At 34.7% G+C, this 23037-nt stretch overlaps 2 long non-coding RNA genes across 3 annotated transcripts in view; one reads left to right on the top strand and one right to left on the bottom strand.

Annotated features, from left to right (window-relative positions):
• The first annotated feature begins 443 nt into the window (after window positions 1-443).
• On the top strand, window positions 444-8765 carry LOC148911705 (uncharacterized). Its single transcript, XR_016119563.1, has 2 exons — window positions 444-868; window positions 8496-8765. It is a non-coding gene; the product is annotated as an uncharacterized LOC148911705 (long non-coding RNA).
• Window positions 4139-23037, bottom strand: part of LOC148911704 (uncharacterized) — a 28107-nt gene continuing 9208 nt past the window's right edge. Inside the window, exons 5-6 of one of the 2 annotated variants that reach the window (XR_016119558.1) lie at window positions 22250-22328; window positions 4139-4219 (exon numbers count right to left, since the gene is read on the bottom strand). This is a non-coding gene — a long non-coding RNA (uncharacterized LOC148911704). Of the gene's footprint in view, window positions 4220-21218; window positions 22329-23037 lie in introns of those variants that run through there. The other variant, XR_016119557.1, reaches the window with a different exon arrangement.

Here is a 23037-nt window from a genome sequence, read left to right as displayed (position 1 = left end):
TTTATTCAATCTGAAAATGTAGTCATAAAAGACCTTGCAAAATTAATTGATTAGTGAATATGGAAAAAAACTTTTGACAACCAGTCCTCTAGCCTCAGATATTAGATATAGGAGAGTGTTTCACCAAAACATTTTAGATACTAACTCCAAATCAATTAATTATCCAGTGCTTGACACCAATACTAGTCCACTAGTCTGGGACTAGTAACTCTTTGCTGTGGGCTAGTGAAAATAAGGACATTCTAGTCCTGACCATAGGCTAGTGGGTTTTTGGAAGGTTATGAAGGGAAAGTATTCCTTTGTCCAGGAAATATATTCTGAGCTCATAGATTACTCTGCTGAACTACTAGATTTATAGACTTACTAGCCCATTGCCTTGTATCTGCAAAAGTGAATGTCAAGCACTGTTATCTTAATCAAAATATTTTTCACTAGTCAAGGGTTCTCAGTAAAAACCAAACAAATTTGTTTTGCTCATGCAGTTTTCATTTTCACAACTTGAAACAAATTAAGATTGGCTGCTAGTTTTAATAAATATTTTTCTTTCAAAATCTACTGGGAACCCTTCACTAGTTAGAAACACTCTCCTCTATCTAATATTATTATCATTTATCAATTTGTACCAGGAAAATGAAATACACTTGATACCTCCCACGAGGTCCTACCAGCACCAAACAGAAGCTGCCCCACCAAGCCAGGAAACCACAAAAGGCGGTACAACATTGCTGCTCTTGGCAGAGTCTAACCTTGAGGCTATGATCAGATGATTGCTCTGGCGGTGAAGGTTGTAGGTAAGGATACCAGGTAATGGCTCTCTGCAGATTTCATGGGAGTACGCTGATGGTATGGATGCCAGTACACTGTGCAGGTTAGTGTGAGTAAGAGCAGAGATAATCATATCTCACTATTCATGGGTGTGTACAACAGTGATAACTTTAGGGGCGGTGTGCTCAATAGACTTGCACAAGGCACCATTCAGACTTTCATACAAGTAGATTATCAACCTGGGAAGACTAGAAGCTGAATCATTTCTAGGTGACCTAATCTTGAGTTCAATGATGTTCGGCTAGACTGATATACAAGGTTCTATCATAGGATTGTAATTTAATTAGTTTTTTCACCAGCAAAAAAAGACCTCAGTTTCATATTAAAAAATAACAATAAAAAAACTCTTATCAAAAACAAAAAAGTATATAAACTAAAAGAAAAACAAATGAAAAGAGTCATATAATGAATTCAGCAAAGTGGACTTAGCCAGGAATTTCCGAAGGGCAAGGCCCCAAATCTAATAAGCTGCCATTTTATTTGAGCCCCCAAAATGCTGAACCAAAAGGGGGAAAATATGAAAATTATGGTATCAATTCTAAAAAAGCTGCCATTTTGTTGCTCATGCAGCAGAACCAAGAAAATAAATTAAAAATGTGGAAACCTTTTATTACTCAAAAGTCACAGTGACCATCAAATGAAGAAAATAACTATTGAAATATTATAAAAGCAAATATATCTCACTAATTTATTACATGAAACTGAGGTCTTGATAATTTCTTTGAACAATTAAAAATATTATTGGCAAATAATACTGTATTTATGAGAACAACTCAATTGCAAACTATTCAAAAAGTTTTGTAAGTTAAATGACGAAGTCAAAAAATATATATTGACACAGAGCAACTACAGTAAATGTATGATTTGACAGGATTTGATATAATCAAAGCTTCTAGTGATTTGAAGCTTATGACATTATTTTGTCATGCAAAATTTTCAGACTTTTGAATTAAATTTCCCACAATTATTTTTGGCATAATCTGTTTGAAAATGGATCATTATATTACAATATTTACCAATTTAGTATATTACTGATTGACTAAAGTTTAGAATCAATTCAGCTGTGCAGAATCATGGAGTATAATACGCCAAAAGTGCAAACAAATCAATGATTACAATCAAGGCCAATGTGAAATGAAAAATCAATGAATAGAAGACAACGTGAGCCATCAGAGAATGGCATTGAAACACCATACCTCACATTCAAGAAACAATATTACGAATTGAATGGAATAAAACTATTAATACAAGTAGAACCAAGAGTTGTTTTACCATGAATGATTATGTTCAAAGCACTTGTATTATATGCAAAAGCTGTATAAATCCAAAGATTCTCGTTTGATCCAAAATCAACAACTATGGTATATATTATGCTTATATATACTTTTAATTTGGCAAAGTCAATTATCATACATGTAGTTGCTCACGATTCAATTCAAAATTACGAAGAAACATTTGAATATTACTTTGTCATTCATTATGGCTTATTTACTTCTGCTTAGAAGTTTTTTGCTGGTGAAAAAACTCATCTTAGGAAATAAGATAAGACTAAAATCCTTATAATAAACTTGACTAAGACTAAGAATTAGACCAAGGCTTTACCTATCCTCCCTCATCATTAAATAAAATAAATTTTGATGTAAAGTTGATAGAGTGGATTTGTTATCAGCACAGGGCCGTAACCAGAACTTTTACAGGGAGGGTGCACATCGAATAAAATCGGGCCATTGATCAGTTTCTTTTAACAAAGCAGAACCAAGAAAAAAAAGGTAACCCAAAGAAAGCAGAACCAAAAAAAAAAAAAAGGATAAGGATGAGCGGACCTTAAGCTTTTATGGGGGGTGCACATGCACCCTGTGCTCCCCCCTAGTTACGGCCCTGCAGCTGGAGTAACGGTTACTCACATATGTTGATGTTGCTGATCTGTTCATGTCTTGGTCCAAACAAAATGTGATTGTACAACTAAATCATGCATTGGGCTCCAAATACCAAATCCACTCTAGTTATTTCTAAACTAAAGTTTTCTACAAACAACTCCTTCAGCACTGATTTTCATAAAGTAACCTTCAAACTTGTTCTATTTTGTAATGACATCACCATGCAGTAAGCCTTACTCACACAGCAGGCATGTTGAATGGAACGATTCCTCACATTCAAGTTCTCAAAAATACATTTTTTTGCGTTAAAGGTTTATAATGACCTGAGAATAAGCATGACGGCTTTGCATGAATATAGGCCCATGAACCCTGCAAACTCTGGTTTTACATTAGGAAGAGAAAGATTGCACATTCAAGATTTTTTTGAGCTTAATTCGGAATTCTGGTTTTGCCATAAAAAAATGTGATGTGATGTCATTATGATATAGCAACATGATAATCCCTTTTCCCTTGAGATAAATAAAGAAAAATAGGCTCAGCCCCCTAGCAGACTCTGAATACATTAAAACTTAATGGCATAAATTATAGACCCAGTCCCTTAGCAGACTCTGAATGTATTAATACTTAATTAAATAAATTATAGACCCAGTCCCTTAGCAGACTCTGAATGTATTAATACTTAATTGAATAAATTATAGACCCAGTCCCTTAGCAGATTCTGAATATATTAATACTTAATTGAATAAATTATAGACCCAGTCCCTTAGCAGATTGTGAATACATTATAGACCTTAGTCCTCTAGGGAAACATAAATTAATTGTTGAAGGGTACAGAGCCTAGGTTAGCTTTTCATATTAAATTACATGGTGGTAGTTTCCTTTTCGGGATAGACCAGCTCATTTTTCACAAGTTAGTAGCCTAGAAACTTCATTTTAGTTTTCGCAAACCAGGGTTGATAATCGCATACACTTCATGGAAGTCTGAATACCGCCTTAAGTCTATTGATCACATCCTTCTAAGATATACGTCACTGCTGTACAGTAAAACCTATGGGTAGTGAGGTATGGTTATCTTATAAGTCTCTTACTTGCACTGATCTTCACAGTACAAAGGCTGGCTTACCATCAAGGTACTCTGATGAGTCTGTAGGGAGTTCAGAGTCTGATATCCTTATCGACAGTGTTCACCATCAGAGCAAACACCTGGTTATGGTTTCATAAAATGGCTCTTGTCGGGACAGTAAGTACTGCGTGGTCCTGGTCTACCGGGGTAGTGACACTTGGTGCTGGTGGGACCTCGGGGAGGTATTTTTTTACAAGTCCAAAAAGGGCGTGGAGAGGGTAAAGATGGAATTCATTAAAAAACACAGGAAAACCACTAAGTCCACAGTGAAACTTTATTTTTTAAACACAACATGCACAATGAGACAATTTACAACTCCAGAAAGAAGGGGAAATTTTTCTAAGTCTAAAAACAACTTACCAAGTCAGTCATCATCTTCATTCTTCTTCCAAGACTGAAAAAAGCACAAGTGAAAAAAATTCAAACTCCAATTCTGCAACCTTACCAAAAACTCCTAAGTCCCTTGCTCCTCCTTGTCATCTGCCTTAAAAGCTCAAAGGTATACAAGAAATCCATAACAAATATTGTTGTCCCCTCCCCCTCCAATAAGTGCATACACCCCCTCCCCCCTTCAAGCATACACCCCCTCCCCATTGACGTTTATCCCCACCCCTCCCCAATGAAGTTGATCCCCACCCGTCCCTATATGATAAGTTCAACCCAGTTGTAATTGACCACAAAAATTTTATTTTTCAAAGTGCCATTCACTTTCAATTTTTCAAAAATGTAGTTATTATAGTAGTAATCATATAATTTGAAGGTTACTACTATTTAAGTAGTTTTGTCAGACGTTTTTGAACTTAGCAGTAATGTGTCTGATTCTTATAAAATCTTTTTGTATCTTTGATTTTTCTCCACCCCCAAAAAAACCAGTTTGGTCCTTTGCAGTTCAATGCATAGAAGAGTGATTTCACTTCAAGAAGTCACTTAGAGGCAAACAAAGCATAACAGCAAATGTTTTGAAAGCTTTTGCAAGTCTTGTGTTACTGTCACATTAGAATGACAAAAATATAACACAAATGCCAAATGGCCAAAACAAATTTGAAGTAAAATCACTCTCTTTTTGGTCAATTACAACTGGGTTGAACTTTATCTCTCAAAATCAATGATGGACAACAGACAATGTAAGTGTGTTGTGTTGGTGTGGAGCTTGTGATCATTCGTTTGAGGCATGCTAGCAAAGCTGGACTAATCCTATTGCTGTAGGCCAAGACGCTACAGAATTTTCACAATTCATTGGACTCAGGAGAAATTGTATCAGCTTTGATACAATGAAGTCCTTCATAAGGAGCAGCATACTACAGTGTAAAAGTATGCAGTACTTTCAAATCAACAACTATTTTCATTCTTGTTTATAGCAGTGTTGCTCTTTTTCTGCAGTGTCCGACAGAGCAGAAAAACGACAAGGCTGTGACTTTCGCAATTTCTTTCTTTATCTCTCATTCATGCTAAAAAACACTTAGTGTTTCATTAGTGTCTCTTGTGCTTGAAACTTTTCACAAAATTCTGCTAACCTTGAGCAATTCTACTTCACGGTATTAGCAAAATATCATCTCTCCCAACGTTCAGGGTGTTATATCTCAAATACACATTCCTTAAATTTCCCCAAAGTTTGGTATTTTGTTAATCAGCCCCAAAAGAGCCTGTTTATGAAATATAAAATTTATTAACGCATAAACATCAAAAGTAGAACCTGTTTTTCTGCCCTGCCGCAGTGTCCATATAACATGATTGCAGTCATACTGAGATACACTCAGTATAATTTTCCTCTAATTCAATCTGAAAATTAACTATACTTGGGTATTTGTAGAGTGCAAACAAAAAAAAAGCATGAAAATTTATCATCAAATTAATTATCATTAACAAGCAAAATTCCTTTCTGTAAACTTTGAAGCAATTTTACTTTGACCAAAATTTATAGAGAAAAGTGTTTGGAAATTGAAAGAAAAACGTTATTTATTATTGTTTGCCCTCTACCAAGGATTTGCAGCATGCCTCAAACGAATGTAATGTGTGATATGTGTAGTTTCACCCCTCCCCCCTTGCGTCTATATTTTTATTTCTCAATAGTCACAGGGAACGTATTGAATAGTGAGTGAGGTAGGGTTTGCTGGTATGTCTTCATTACTCATTATCTTGGAAACAATCAATAAAATAATGTACAACATAAAAACAACCTGAATAGAAGATGAACTAGAGTGACTGCAACAAACTCTGGATTGGAATAACAATAAGGTATTTCATTTTACCCATAAATAACAACTTGCATTAACTAATTATGCCTGATTATGCAATGTTTTTATTATTGCACTCTTCTTGATACAAGATCGCTGAAGAGAAATGAAGTACATGTAGATTGGAAATCTTTTTCTCTCTCATTTTTTGTACACCTCTAAACATGTTTGTAATTTCAATTAGTTTGCTGCAGTCAATCTTCAAGCTTATTTATAAGTCAAGTTTATTATGATTTGATCATTAAAACTAGCAGTGAATGACCAGCTGAGCCTGTGACCTATCGCACCATTGTTCATGATCCTCATGATAAACATTTTTTGCAGTAGTTGGTGTTGTGACAGAGACAGTGACTAAAGGAGTAAAATTAATGGCAACCCATACTAAAGGTTTAAACATCTTTCACATCACATTCAATGCCAACACTCCCATGACATGACCCCATACTAAAGGTTAATGTATCTTTAACATACCACTCAATGCCGACACCACCATTAAATGGACCAATACTAAAGGTTAGCTATCTTTAACATGACACTCGGTGCTGACACCCCCATTACATGAGCCCATACTATCATACTATCAGGGACAGATCTAGATGTGGTAAAAGGAGTGACTAGTCAACAAACTTTTGCACAAATTTAACAGTATATCGTTAGTAACACTGGGCGCATGAATTGAACTGAAATGATTAAATGGCTACTATATGCAGACGATGTTGCAATTTTCTCAAAGGATCTTCCTAACTTACAGGATATTTTGGATATTGTATACACAACGTGTTCTAGATATGGTCTACAGATTAGCTTCAAGAAAACAAAAACACAAGTTTTTAATGACCTAGAACTCTGAACAAAGGAAGTCTACTGAACATTTCTGGAAACGATATTGAGAATATTAAGGAATTTAAATATCTGGGACATATATATGTTTTACAGCGACCCAAAAGACTTTTTTGTTGACAACAGAATTATCAGTGCAACTGATAAATTTCACGATCTAAAGAATGTTCTCACAAAACTAGAAAGAAAATCTTAGAATCCTGTATTATATCTAGACTTCTTTATTGCTCAGAAGCACAAAATTACTGAATGAGGAAGAACTGAAAAAACTCGAAACATGCTGGTACGGCCTTCTAAGAAGGATGATAAAAAATGGCTGGAAGAGAAAAACAGATAGTGATGGTGAAGAAACTTTTGCACTCAAATACGAAAATACCGATGTCCAGGATTTCTTATATGTTCGATATTTAAAATGTAACGCACACATATGTAGATGACCGAACTCCAATCTTACGAAAAAATTACTTTTCATCAAATCAACCAAAAAATATGTCAGAGATCCATGGACAAAGATCGAAAAACTATTAAACATTGATAAAGATCTGGCAAGAAGATTAACAAAAAACAGAAAAGCCTTTAAAGGACTTCTTTTTAAGAACTTTAATCTAGAATAGAATACTCCCTCGTTGCTCAGCTAATTGCTGTTTATAATGGAACAGAACTGATACTGAACACTCATCATAGGCTAATTCATCTCCCACAGGCGACACACCAATTACATTAAATAATTATTGTGTTCTCAAGTCTCTCAAGCACACTACATCTTCAGTATAAATCATTATCATTATCACTGCTTACTCAATAGGAGGAACTCTAATCTATTAATGAAACCTTACATTCTGTGTTGACAACATAAAACATGTGAAAAAATGCTGGATTCTTAGCTATATAGGTGGTATAATGAAAGCACTATATAATGCCTCACCCTAACCCTAATGGAAAACAAAATAAAAACTCTCAAAAGTTTAATTAGAAAAAAAGTACTAAGTTTTTAGTATCGCTTCTGAATTGGTTGAAAAACATTCAGTTAAATGAGAAAACAAACTACTCTTTCTATAAGACTGATTTTTATGTACACTAGGCAAGACCTTCTAATAAGCACAATGTCAAAATATCTACAAATGCATAAATTCATCAAATCAGGTGAAATGCAAGTGAATGTGTGCTGTTAAGTGGAAGTGAAATATGCAAGTTCAATCAAAAATCAGTCAGATGATCTACCTTAACAGTAAAGTGCTCACAGCTTCTTAGAAAAAGAATAAATAGAAACATGCAAAGCATTGTAGGTATTCTTTAGGTGCCTGCAATTTGTGTCCGAAGTGAATATCTGGGAATAATAACCGAAACGAAGTTGAGGAAATTATTCCCGATATTCACTGAGTCTGAGGTGAATAATTGTTTTAGTATAAATACACAGGCAACAATGGCTGGCCGCCATTTTGGATTATAGCTGGAGGTGATTATCATGTGATAATCTGAGTTACTCGACCAATCAGTGTGTGAGGATTTCAATAATTACCTGAGTATTCATATTATATAATGATAGTTAAAAAAGTATTTGAATAATAAATGATGGGAATTAACTGTATTTCACAGAGTGGCTCTGCTCCCAACACATTCACATTTGAGGCTAGTAGAGGTTAGTTTTTGCAGAGGGAGAAGCCAGAGAACCTGGAGAAAAGCCCTCAAGGCACAGAAGAGAACCAACAAGCAACTCTCCTCAAATATGAAACTGGGGCCAGGAATACAAACAGTCTTTTGTTAATAACAATGAAAAATAAGGAAAATTCCTGATTGAAATTGATAATTTAAAAGACACTAATGGATTGTAGACATTATTGGTGCCATTAAAAACACATTCATTAACTGCTGCATCAGTATGCCAACCCCATATTAACAGCTGCAGTATCATAAATTGATGCTGTGATTTGTTCAATCAACCAACATCCAATACCCAACAATGAATAAGATGAAAAAGTAGCCGCTTAAAACAGTTAACAACAATCAGAGGCACAAGGAAGCACCTGAATGTGTTTAATGGCTGACATCAATGTTGGACAGTCTGTTTTATCATCAAAGCCAATTTCCAATAATATTAAAAAAGAAATGCATTTATTATCAATGATTGGCCTTGACATTATCCAACACTGATGAAAACCAAACATATTACAGGTAAGCAAAAAGTAATAGAGGATAAACATCACATGTACAACACATAAGTAGCACCTGAAAACAGCTGCAACATTACAGCATTGGCCCTGCACTTGTTGCCAATTATTGCAAGAATTCATAGTTAGCACTTCTTGTGACAGTATGGAAAAATCCTCCTAAACCCTTGGGTATTGTATATATCTGCAAATATTACTATCTGGTGTCACATAGGACAATATTCTTGTGTCAAAGATAAATGTATTTGTACTGCCATGTTTATGCGACCTGAATTAGAATTTAGAATCGATTTCCGGAGGGAGGAAAACTTGCGAACCCAGAGAAAAGCCCTTGAAGCACAGAAGAGAACCAACCAACAAATCTACTCACAAATGATGGGTCTAAGGATAATATTCCAGGTACAAAACTAAAGCGTCCATGAAAGAAACTGAAAGCAACATTTTTGTAATAGTAATATGGCTGGCACATTTTCAGTAGAATTTATCAAAACTAAAACAATTTGTTTGCTCATGTGACACACCTTATGGCTTTTTGATTGCGACATTTTCAAAAAAAATCATGGACTAAAGAATCTTGTAAAGATAAAATATTGTATATATTTTAAGTAACAAGAGCATGATTATCTAATGCTGGTTACTAGCCAACTGACCCACGGCTTAACACAATTGAGACAAACATCTTTAAATTATAGTCAAGGCAGAAAAGCCAGTAAGATGGTTTCATCATCAGGGGAAGCAATTAATATATCAAAAACAAACAAAGGCTTTACTGCAGGGTTCCACAATTATAGATGTTATAGGATACTTTGTGTAAATGTTACCAACCCATCTGTGGTAGGTGTTCAATTCTGATATAGAAGAATACTGCCAAACTACTTTAAAGTCAGATATCTGAGAATCATTTATAGCTAACTTACTCAAAGATATTTAAATCCAAAACTGTTTGGGTTTACTCTATAGATATTGGGATATTAAGGTTTCATTAAAATCACTGGATACCATCGCATTTAGTTTGTAATTTAACACAGTGCTTGACAAAATAATGAGACATAAAAAGAAAAATGTTACAATGAAAACATTGAAGCTTGTAGGAGTCCACAATACATGTTGTAATATATGCTTTGTTTAAAGATTATCAATCCATCTGTGGTTGGTACTCATCTCTGATATACTAACACCTGTCTACAGTGAAATATTTACCTCTGGTGTACTTTTAGACTCAATCAATACAGGATACAGGTGAGTAGCTGGTATAAGATATGTTACAACAATGATAACTATAGAATCTAAGAGAAACTGTTGTATAAACATTGTAAGGTCTATTCTGGTTGATCAACATTTAAAAGGTACATACTTTTCAGTAGCAGTAGTAGGTAGGTATAATGCATTACAAGAGTAGCTGAACTGAGATAAATATTGCCTTACTCTCAATAGCAACTAGGTTTTCATCATTGGCAAATTCATAATCTAAGACATTTAAGTTCAATTAAGAATAAATTAAATTAATATGTTAACAATATTTTAATACTTTGTTTAAACAAAGATTATAAAATCATAAACTAGTTATTGTTTAATTTGAGTTTAACTAAATTTAATATGCCACTCAGATTGTACTGTGCATTAAGTTAGAAGTAAAAGAGAATGTTAAATATTCATTTTTTTTTCAAAATAGAAATATCTTAATTTGTAAACTGTTTTGCCATTTCAGCAAATAAAAACCAGCATTCGATATTGTAAAACAGGGCTTTTCCATTAGAAATCCCTATGCTTCCAGCATGCAGGTTCTCTCTTGTTTCATCTAATTATCTTGTTTTTCAGAGGAAAATGTAAGGTCACTTGTTTCACTTTGTTAATCCAACATTTATGCTCATCTTTGGTTGTCTTTCCCTTTTCCTGTTCCAACACATTATCACTTGAAGTTTCCTCCATTAGGTAGTCTGGATTTACATTATTATTATCCTCCTTTAATCTTGAAAAGAAAGCACTTCTTTAATAGCTAGGCTTGGAATCATGATGCTTTAATGCTGTCTCTATTGTTTATTGTCCTTCCAGTGTCTGGAACCAATGTATTCTTTTCTCTGTACTGTTTTCTTGCATCAAAATACACCATGGGAGATAACTTATTTGATAGGGTTACAATCATGATGGTTCAGTGACTATCTTCAAGCTTTCTTGTCCTCCCAGTGTCTGGAACTATTGTATTCTTTTCTCTGTACTGTTTTCTTGCATCATGATACACCATGGAAGATTACTATCTTCATGCTTTACTGTTCTTACAGTGTCTGGAACCAAAGCAGTCTTTCCTCTGTACTGTTTTCTTGCATCATGCTATCCTGCTGATCTTGTGATGGTGTAGACTTGATGGTGTGTCTTCATATAGCGCTTGCTGCCACATCTTGCACTTTGATTGGTTGTCAGTTCATGCTGAGATTGGCTGTTTGGTTGTTGTGTCTCCGTTCAGGGAAATTTCTTATTGTTGGTATTCACACTTCAGGGATTCCTTTACCACTGTCCCTATTAATGTTATTAGGGTTGAGCTGAATCTAAATGGCTTCCTTGACTCTGCATATAATTATACCAATGGGGGTCTCTATTTACTCATTCAACATCTTCCTAGCCAAGGCGATAACTGGTCTTGTGTGCATATTCGGCAATCTCTTGTGCTCTCTTTAATTCTTTCTTGTAGAGGTCTTCCTGTTTCTTTTACGCAGACTTTGTCACACTTGCTGTAGGGCATCCTGTAGCCAAAAAATTCTTGTCGGCCAGGAGGAACTTGGTCTTAGTCGTGCACAAATTAGCTATGCAGTGTTGATTCTGATGTGAAGGGAGTTTGTATGCCATGAAGGCAGCAGCAAAGGGTGTGAGGAATGTCTTGGAAGATCTTTTGTCCAATGGGCTTACAATCATAGTTTATATAACAGACTTTCTTCATGCTTCAATTTCTTTCTTGTGTCTGGAACCATGCATTCTTTTCTCTGCACTGTCGTCTTATCTTACAGTTACTTTGGAAGATCTTTTGGTCACTGGGGTGCTTATCATTGGGTTGTCATAACATGTATCAACAAGGTCTTGTTTGTCTCCATTTGGGTGTCTAGAATTACTTTATTCTTTCATCCTCAAACCTTGGGACTACCCAAGACTAAATTAGTGCTTTTACATGAACCCCTGATGTAAAGAGTCACTGAATTTTTATATTTAGTTTAATCATTTTAGAGGGGCACAGGGGCTAGATGGACCATACTATAGTATTACTTTGTTTCATATATATATTATATATATTGTACAGTGTGTTTAGGTATTGGCATCACCTTTTCTAATGTTTCGTTAATCCATCTCTGGCTACCGTGAGATGATAGCAATTAAAAAGGAAGGAAACTGGCCAATACCTGAAACTCTCTCATACGAGTCTTTTCTACAGAATGTTTTACATGTTCTGAAGTGATCATGTTCCTTTATCTTATTTCATATTCTATTCATTTTTCCACTGTCAATTATGTTCTTTTACATTGCGAAAAGACTTGTACTTTACTTCATAATCAGATAGTTTGATTTTTTGCTTTTGTTGACTTATATATTATTTAACTGAATTATATACAGGAGCTTCTTAGTCAATTGAAGTAACAATATCTCAATTATTTCATGTAACATGTTGAAGCAGAAACAAACCTTGATTAATGGTTAATAGAGCACGCCCCAAGGGTTGGCTACCTCAGCTTGAGCAATAAAAACCCAAGGTTGTTACTAATATCAATTCTCTAGTTTTAATTAAGTCACTGCTTTATATCTAGTATAGTGTCTTGTACAATGTTCAATAGTGAGTTGCATCACGTCTATCCTATTTTCATGGTTCTAATGTTCTTTACATATTTCTGATATATTTTGTTCAATAACTAAATGTCTTATGCACCAAGTAAATATCTTTGGCCTATTCATAGCTTTGCTACTATGTAATGGTGCTGATCAAGATATTTATTAGTCTATCATCATATTTTCTTAGAGCACTAGTTTAGTATGGTCATCTAGTGAAATGGGATTATACACACAAAAAAACAACTGCATAAAACGTTCAAGTACTGCATTCAATTTTTTCTTCAATATGCAACAATTATTTACCAAAGGTGAAGTGATTATCAGTGAAAATATGTTGAGCTGTGAGTCTTCAAGCAGCGAGGTGAATATTCACCATAATCACTGAGCCTGAGGGGAATAATTGTTTTAGTATAATTTTAGACTTGAATATCAGAGAAAAGACGAAATTCAGGATAAAAGAAGGTTTCAGTATTACTTCAATTCTGGCAAACTTTGAAAAACCTAAACACCACTCCAACAGTGATTATGGTCTCAGAAAAGAATCTCTGGTCACTTGACCAATCACATTGCTCAAACTTGTATATTCAAGTCTAAAATTATACTAAGTTATGATATGATCAATGAATTAATTTAGTTAACAAATTTTAAGTTTATAAGAATCTTCTGTAATATTTTATTGAGGAGCAGGATCATCCAGCCCTAGTTTAGCAATATTAGCAAGTAAGAGAAAATGACATTATGGATACCATTTGTCTCATCTATTTGTCTCATCACAACAAGGATGACAAAAAATATTTTCACTGTCCTCAAACTGAAGATGTAAGCTCAAAGATTCATCTTCAAGATATGAATTCCATCTCTACAAACTTCACTTACAGATACCACCCTTGCAATAAGAACAAAGCTAACAAGTCTGAGGACCAATCGTTTATGTAGCCTCTTCAGGCAAATCTATCTGGGGCATCACCCCAAGAAAAATAAGTAATTATATCCAGTTTAAGGAGCAAGTTTACTCAGGAAATTTATCAGCTGCACTTGGCATCTCCTTACAGAAACAATCTTTGTGCTCTAGAAAATCAAGGATATCTATAAACGATGAGGCGTACCACTGAGTTGAACCAAAACTAGGTATGATTCTGTCATATACTACTGCCTTATGGTTTACTCATCACTACAGACAACATGTTCTAAAACCATTCACTAAAGACAACAGTCTTTAATGCAAAGTATAACTTTCACAGGACAAACCATACCACATTAATTAACAACTTTTGCAACAGCAAATGTTTTTCAGCCTTCAACATTAAATTCACAAACACCTTTTTCTCTATAGACAAAAACAGTCCTATGGCAGTTCTACGGCAGGTCATGATCTACCAAACTGATGACCTGATGTCACTCAAACAGACTAGACAATGTCTCTTCTTTCAGCCTCCACCATGCATTCAACATAAGATTCTCAAACACCTCTTTCTCTATAGAGAAAAACAGTCCTATGCAGGTCATGATCTATCAACCTGCTAGGGCTCCAACAGACGTAACAAGTAGATACACAGCCTCTGGAAACTGCTTCCTTGTTTTTAAAACATTGCACTTCAGCTATATTTGATATGCAGAAGAGAAAATGTTTAGGACACAGGAGTCACAGTGGACTCTCACTAACCAAATGAGCTATGCCTGCTACGCTACAAATAACACAGCTCACACAGTTCAATCTTCCTTTTAGGAAGCTGCTTGAAACCAACACTAGGAAACTTGTAACAAAGACTTACTGTGTATTTTATAGTTATTAAATTTACAGTCATTATAGTCACTTAATACTTAAATTATTTATCTTAGGCACAGGAATTATTTTAAGTAAATTAAATTAAACATAATTTCAATTCAAAATGTTTAAACATATATTAAAATAAACCTTTAATGAATTTGTTCTAGTGACCAACCATGGTTTGTTGAACTGAATATACAAGATACATTAAATGTATAAATACATCAGTCAGAACCTTGACTTAGGGTATAGGGTTAGATTTATTATTTACTACTAATAATTCTTAATAAATCCAATTACATGTTATGAAATGTTTTATCAATACTATGGAGTAGAGAAGTATGGCTTCTTTACTCACTAAACTATCAATAGCCTAGTTCCAACATATGCTTCCCCTGTCACGCACAAGGGATTCAATGTGAGGTTTTGTGCACAAAGAAAAAATTCAATTTATCATGTAGCCTTGACTGAAATGTAACAAGCAAAGCATATCTTGGAAGTGGGCTATTCAAATACTCTTATAATGTTCTACTTTACCTACTAATAGTAAACAAAATTGTATGCCCTACATTGTTCTTTTTATCACAATAGACTTACATTTGTATGTACAATAATAGTCTCTATTATATTCTATAGGTATCAGTGTTGTAACATATCTTAAACCAGCTACTCACCTGTATCCTGTATTGATTGAATCTAAAAGCACACTAGAGGAAAGTATTTCACTGTAGACAGGTGTTAGTATATCAGAGATGAGTACCAACCACAGATGGATTGATAATCTTTAAACAAAGCATATTACAACATGTATTGTGGACTCCTACAAGCTTCAATGTTTTCATTATAACATTTTTCTTTTTATGTCTCATTATTTTGTAAAGCACTGTGTTAAATTACGAAACTAAATGTGATGGTATCCAGTGATTATAATGAAACCTTAATATCCCAATATCTATAGAGTAAACCTAAACAGTTTTGGATTTAAATATCTTTGAGAAAGTTAGCTATAAATGATTCTTAGATATCTGACTGTAAATTAGTCTGGCAATATTCTTGGTGCAAATATTTCAGTCTTTCAAGATAAACCATGGCCATAATTTATTGCAATCAGCTGTGGAGTCCTATACAAATCGATTCATGTGTCACCTCTGAGGTCATCATCCATAAGTAGTTTTGGTTAGGTCTCTGCGGTGCTCTTAAAGTTTTTCTGAGTTCTCAAGTTTTCTGACCTGTGAGTTAGCCGTGCCCTAATGGCTAGTTTTTCGAATTATCAACAAATTTCGATTTTGAAGGTGCATATGTCACTAGTACCCATAGTGAGCTTGATAACAAAGATGAGTTGACATTGAATTGCATTGTACAAGATTTCAAAACGATTTCATCAATATTTAAATTAGCGCTATTTGTGTTGTACATAAAAATGTTTTTACTCTATTACTTTGGCTTATCTGTAAAATTTCACAAGTGCCTCTTGAATGTTGTTCACTGAAGTGGAGTCTCCTAGAAAGTATAAAACCAAAGAACTAAGTACCTTGTAATGACATTTTTTGGGGATACAAGCTACCCGTTGGTTAACAATGAGGGGGATCAAGGGTAATGTAGCAGTATTACACTCACCTCTGAGTGTCAAGGGTTGGATTCCTGGACTAAGCATGACATGTGAGTAGAGATTGATGATTGACTGATTGCTTTGAGAATTTTTTTCTCAGGGCATTCTTTACAGTTTGTATAAAGTTTCACGACTGGTTTACAAAAAAATATGCAGTCAAAGCCTGCATGTGGCTACTGCCATTTTCAACATCATGAAGATTTCATGACTGGTGCGTCATATGTCGCATGATTGAATGATGTGTCAGAATTGTTCAGCAAAGTATGTCTGTCCAAGTTTGACTCACATTGATGACATATTTATAGAGCAATTAGTTTTTTATGTGGTCATGTGACTGGTGACATCATGTCATATGATTGGCACTGTCTGTAAGCAATGTTCGGCAATGTTTTTCTGTCAAAAATTAACTGCCTGTGGTCAAGTATATGCAAAGTTATCACAGTTCATATGCAGTCACGTGATTGGTGATGTTATATGTCACATGATTGGCACTCATGTGTAAGCAATGTCCGGCAATGTATGTCTGTCCAAGTTTAACTGATAGTGGTCAAATATTTGTAGAGTTATTACAGTTTTAATGTAGTCATATGACTGACATCGTAGTCACATAATTGTCACCCATGCATAAGCAATGTCTGGCAATGTATGTCTGTCCAAGTTTGACTGACAGTGGTCAAATATTTGTAGATTTATTACAGTTTAAATGTAGTCATGTTATTGATGACATCATAGTCACATGATTGTCACCCGTGTGTAAGCAATGTCTGGCAATGTATGTCTGTCCAAGTTTGACTGACAGTAGGTCAAATATTTGTAGAGTTATTACAGTCTTAATATAGTCGCGTGATTGATGACATCATATGTCACATGATTGGCACCCGTGTGTAACAAATATGTGCAGCAATGTATACAAGTTTGACTAACAGTGCTCAAGTGTTTGCACAGGGAACCTGGCTATATATTTTTTGCTTCTTTTAGAAAATAAACTTTACTCTTTGTGGGTTTCCTGTGTTGTGATCAGTTTCCTTTTACATAAGCTGTAATCAGATCTGCGCGCTGCAATCAGATCGGCACTGTAAACTGACAGCCTGTTGGTGTTTTGCTTCTTATGGGTTGCCTGTGGTGTGTAACGCACTTTCTAGTAAACACTCAGAGGAGAAGGGATGCAACGAAGCAAGTGTCCGATTTTAAAACCCCTGTTCAAATTATTCATGAAGCTAATTTATTAATAAAAAACCAACGAAATTAACTTTGGGTCGGGATGTTGTATTTTGTTGAACTCGTAAAAGTAACGATCCTAGAAAGTGATATTTAACAACTAAGTTTTAGTTATATGTTCAACTCCAGTTGCTCAGACCTGCTTAGCTTATGAAACAGGATGTATCTGGTGTATGTCCGATTTGAAACAAAAGAATTTGACAGCTTGTTGACAGAGAGATCTAAATTTCCATATAGTTTCTGGACATTTCCGGTATCGTTCAATATTTCCCGTGAATTCTAAGTGTGCCGCAAATCTGATATTATTATTCTAAGAAAATTGGAAATAACCGTTACTCACCAAAACACAAAATTTGAATTCCCTTGTTTACAGGGTTTTACATCTTGAATATTTTTGAACAACACGACGCAATCAAAACATGAAAATCATCAAGACTTCCTGCTTGTTGTACTAAAGTAGCTGGTCCGAGCAACTGGAGGTGATGATCATACCATAAAACTTGCTTTGTTGCAGCCCTCCTCATCCTTTGAGTGTTTACTAGAGTGTGTTACCAACTGTTATTGATTTGAATTTAATTGGCTATCAGTTTACAGCGCCTGTCTGATTACAGCGCGCAGATCTGATTACAGCTTATGTAAAAAGAAACTGATCACAACACAGGAAACCCACAAAGAGCGAAGTTAATTTTCTAGAGGAGAAAAAAAAAATAGCCGGGTTCCCTGTGGTGTTTGTAGAGTTATTACTGTTTTATTGTTGTCACATGATTGATGATGTCATACAGTATGTCACATGATTGGCACCTGTGTGTAACCAATGATTGCTAATGTATGTCCGTCCAGGTTTGAATGACATTGGTAAAATATTTTTGGAGTTATTACAGTTTTTATGTAGTCATGTCACAACAATGATCTGATTGGCTCCGAACAATATCAGAAAGTATATCGGACTAAAATTGGTATTCGATTTGGGCTTCCTTTGGTATTTAACTCAGGCACTCAACAAGTTGACATGGCTATGCTTCCATCGAAGCAGTAGCCACAAAAATAACAAAGCAATGGCTGAGGGGCCTGGACAACAGTGTGTTGTCATAGCAACTACAGTTTGTACATGTTCCATACTTTGAATACAATTATAATTCAAAGTTTGAACAATATTCATCAAATACTCTCAGATACATACTGATGAAAATATGGCATCATTTATCTCCTAATTAGCATTAACTTAAAACTTGAATATCTTAAGAACCGAAAATGCTAACAAGAAATGAAATGCCAGTTTTCTTTTTTTGTAAAGTACTGTACTTTAGCAAGGTGTATAAATAGTAAAACTTGGAGATATTTCATTGTAGTGGCACTTAGAGCCTCACAATATATTATTGAAAATAATAGGTTGGTCTGGCACACAATTCAAAGGGTTAGGGAACTACATAATATGGAATATATTTTCTCCAACCACTCATCAAAATTTTGTCATATTGCCATCTCAAAATCTAAATTAGTTTACAATGATTAAAAATATTCAGACCCAAATAACCTTTAAAATATAGCATCAAGTAATCAGAATCATTTCAGCTTGCCTCAGTCGAAGCCATTTATCAGGTGCATCATTCTTTAACATGACTAGTTTGTCCCTTTGAATAGCTGAATCAAATCATGAATAGTTGACCAAAATAATCTACTGCCCATGAAGTTTGAAGATTCTTAAAAGTCCTTGCTTAGAAGTCATTAACACCTTGCTTAAAAAAAATTGTTTTAGATTAAGAGGGATAATAAATATTTCTAGTTCTGCTGTCTTTAATTACAGCAGTCAACGGAATAGAGCACGTAAATTTCTGTAACATTATTGTTATCTCTGCCTTTTCATAATCATTGTGACAGTGACATTGATAGACACCTGGTACAAGGTAATTGATCAGACTGTAGACTAAAGGTCTCTTGGGTAAGGCCCTGAAGACCTCTGAGCACTATTGCCCATGAAGTTCATTGAAAATTCTTAGAAATATTAGATTTCAATTAATCACTTAGAAATTGGCTTGAATCCCTTTTTACAAGTACAGTATTGATATTTCTAGTTAGGCTGTCTTGAATTACAGCAGTCAACGAAAAACAACAAGTGAGAAAACATTAATTTACGTCACATGATTGGCTGGTTATCCTCTTTTAATCATTTGGCAACATGATGTTATTTATTGACAGCTTGTACATGCTAATTGATTAAACTGTAGACCAGAACTCTATATAGCAGAAGCCCACAATGGTTCCTTGCGTTATGTCCAGGAAGACCCCTGGGTACTATTGTGTAACTTGTCTATTTTGTAGAGGAGGAATCAGGACAGGAAAAAACAAAGGTATTTTATGACTGGTTTACCACAGTAAATAAAAATTGAAGCCATTGATCAGACTCTTATTTCTTTAACATGACAAGTTTATCCCTTAGAACTGATCTTTGATTACAGAAAATACTGCTTTGAATAGCTTAATCAAAGCGTGCATAATTAACCAAGATAATCTATTGCCTATGAAGTTGGAAAATGTTTAGAAATCTTAACTTATTAGAAGACATCACCATCTGCACACGTCTTACAAAAGACAGTTGTCACAGAAATAACTGAATCTTCTGTTTTGTAACAAGATCTTTCCAAAAAGAAAGAAAATATGAAATTGAAGACCATTTTGAACATGTAGCTTTATATTCTAGTAGATCATGGAGTCTTGCTATTGTTAAATATGAATGCTTATTGTGCTTTATACATACAGGGGCACACACCCTCTAGATTCATCACTGTATCTTTAATGCTCAAAGAGTAGGAATAGTTTGACTCACTTCTATCGTTGTGTTTCATTCTAACAACATCATCTTTCTGTACCTATTCTATTTGGCAATTAGTCCTCCAGCTCGAATTGGCTATTGACTCTTAGGCAATGATGGCGGGAATTAGATTACGGTGCGACTACTCCAACCAAAGCAACCTCGACAAATGTTCTACAAATTAGCCAATCAAAAGTAGGAATCTGAATAGAATTGCTACAAATCGGACAAATATCCATGGGTTTAAACGGCTGAGAAGACTGCCGGCACCTTTGTTGTCAAATCTGTGTCAGCCTGATTATATCTTCGTCTGGAAAAAACAAACTGTAATCATAAAGACTATGTTTTATATGGTTTCTAATGTAATTTGCTTTCCTGTCGTATTTGAAGTCGTACATTACTATTTTTCTATATCTTTGGTGACACAAATCACTAATTTGCCAAGAAAATATATTACAAGCTCTTCTTCATCATTTAGTTTTACCAACCGCAACTACGGAAGAATACCTAAATTCAAAATTAGCCGCTAATCTATTGTCTAAATACTCAAACACTATTGGATAATTTGTAGAAAATTTGTTGTGGCTTTGGTTGGAGAAGTTGCACTGTAAATATATATAATTTCAATTCAATTTAATCTTTTGTCAGATTTGAGTTATAGCCCAGTAGTAGCTCATCCAATCAGAACACAGCACTGCTGATATGGATTACACTAAGACACTTTTAGTCTCCTTTTTCCTACCATTGATCATAGCCCCCTAGACTACCAATGCAAATATCCTTCTAGTCATAGGCTCCACTGATTGTTAGCCCACCTCTAGTATTTTGTTTTTATTTTGATGACTGGGAAGCTTAAGGTAATAAGAATAGATAAAAAACTCTCTTTGTCCACTTTTGTTCCAGTCAATCCCCCCCCCCCCCCTAAAATAATCCCTCTCAGTTTTAGCCACTCAAAAATTCCATATGGTTGAGTAAAGACCCCTACAACCAGTATTCTACCATTCACTGGCTGCACCACAACCCATTGCTATCTGACTTCATTATATTCTTACCCCTTTGGTCTTAAACCTCTCTGTATGTTCCATTCACTGCCACAACCCATGGTTTTATTAAGGACTATTTACACGGCATGATTTGCCTGAAAATTGTGTCATGTAAATGGACCTACGACAGACGTATGCAGCCTCAAGACTTGCCGTAGCATTTTAAACTTTGGCTTAAGACCCCACGACATGCCGTAGGAAAATGACATAAATATGACGATTTTGACCGAGATTGGGACTGGAACTAGTTGATTCCAAAACAAAATGGCGGATTTCCATGAAAACGTCTTTACCGGTAATTAAGCACGAAGTGCAAAAATTCTGAATGATCTCATCAAATAACAAGGTAGACATGATTATTTACTGCACTTCTCAACTGTGTATGGTGGCATTTTACAAGAAACATTTGCCGTAATGACGAGTAAAATGCTCGCGTTTTTTTCATGCCGCGTGCGACAAGTTGTGCTCGTGTAAATGGTACCAAAATTTGCCGTATACGTCAAGGTATACGTAAATAGGCCTTTACTGTCTCAGTATTCACATAACCAATCAAACAGTGCTTATATTCATGGCCACAGGCTAATGTACTTTGAATGAAAATGATTGTTCAATAAAAAAACAAACTATTAAGTTGAATGTCAAAAAATAAGAACTCTCCTGTTCAAGTTGTCTTAACATTTACATAATTAAGCATGGCAGGTTTCATCCAAGTGCTATTTTCAAGTGTAATGCTTCCATACACAACACTAAACTGTCAGTATTATGTAAACAATGAAATGATATTCAGAGAAAGCATGCATGTTCAGATCCAAAATGTTTCAGCTTTGATGACCAGCACTCACCAATGAAACCCCCACTGCAGATAGCATTGTTTTGCTTAAGAATATCTGCTATTTTCATTAGCAAGAGTAATACATTAACATACCAGCAGATATTATGTTTATCAGAAAGACGGAGGGAGAAGAGGAAGGCAATGATAATCATCTCCATATGTTGTTCCTCACCTTAAATGAATAGAAAAAATCCAATTTAGGAAAATCATTAATTATAAGTTGATTAATAGAGTGCAAACAATATAACCTTGAAACTTTAGTAATACTTAATAGCACAATTTCATGCAAATTCCATTGTTTTCTATTGTTTAATCAGCACTATTTTGTATTATTTAGTAATTAGTGTTTCACGGATTAATTGTTTGCACTCTAGAGAGACTGATTCAATAAGTCAGTGTAGGTTGAATTTTTCTGCTAATGAGTCCTGTTGGAATTTATTCCCAACAAACATTCCTGAAATTGTCATATAATAATAATGGGAATAGAATGAGAATTTATTCCAATAGAAAAAAAATTATTTAATTGTAATTAAAGAATATATACCTTGAACCATGCTAATGTGTGGAAATCCCACAGAATTGTAATATTTTCTTTCAAGGTAAATTCTCTGGTTTTGCAGTGCACATTTGTTTGCGCATGCTTCTTAAAGGATGGAACTTGAAAAAGTCGGTGGTTTTTGAGTAGAGAAATCGCGATTTTTATCTAACTACCCCCCCTCTCCACTTGGAAAAGTGTCAGTCTTCGACTGTTTTGAGTTGGTTTTATCAAGATTGATCAAAAACGAGAATGGTGACCCCATATTTGAATTGTGATAAATGCAATGCTTGTCCTTATATGACAAAATATCAAGGAAAGTTTATTGGATAGATTTTGTAATATA

This window comes from Actinia tenebrosa, unplaced genomic scaffold (assembly GCF_029948245.1).
Source record: "Actinia tenebrosa isolate PJP-AT-01 unplaced genomic scaffold, QUT_ActTen_1.0 PGA_scaffold13__45_contigs__length_12533684, whole genome shotgun sequence".
Lineage (NCBI taxonomy): Eukaryota > Metazoa > Cnidaria > Anthozoa > Actiniaria > Actiniidae > Actinia > Actinia tenebrosa.
This window is presented reverse-complemented; position numbering and strand designations above follow the sequence as displayed.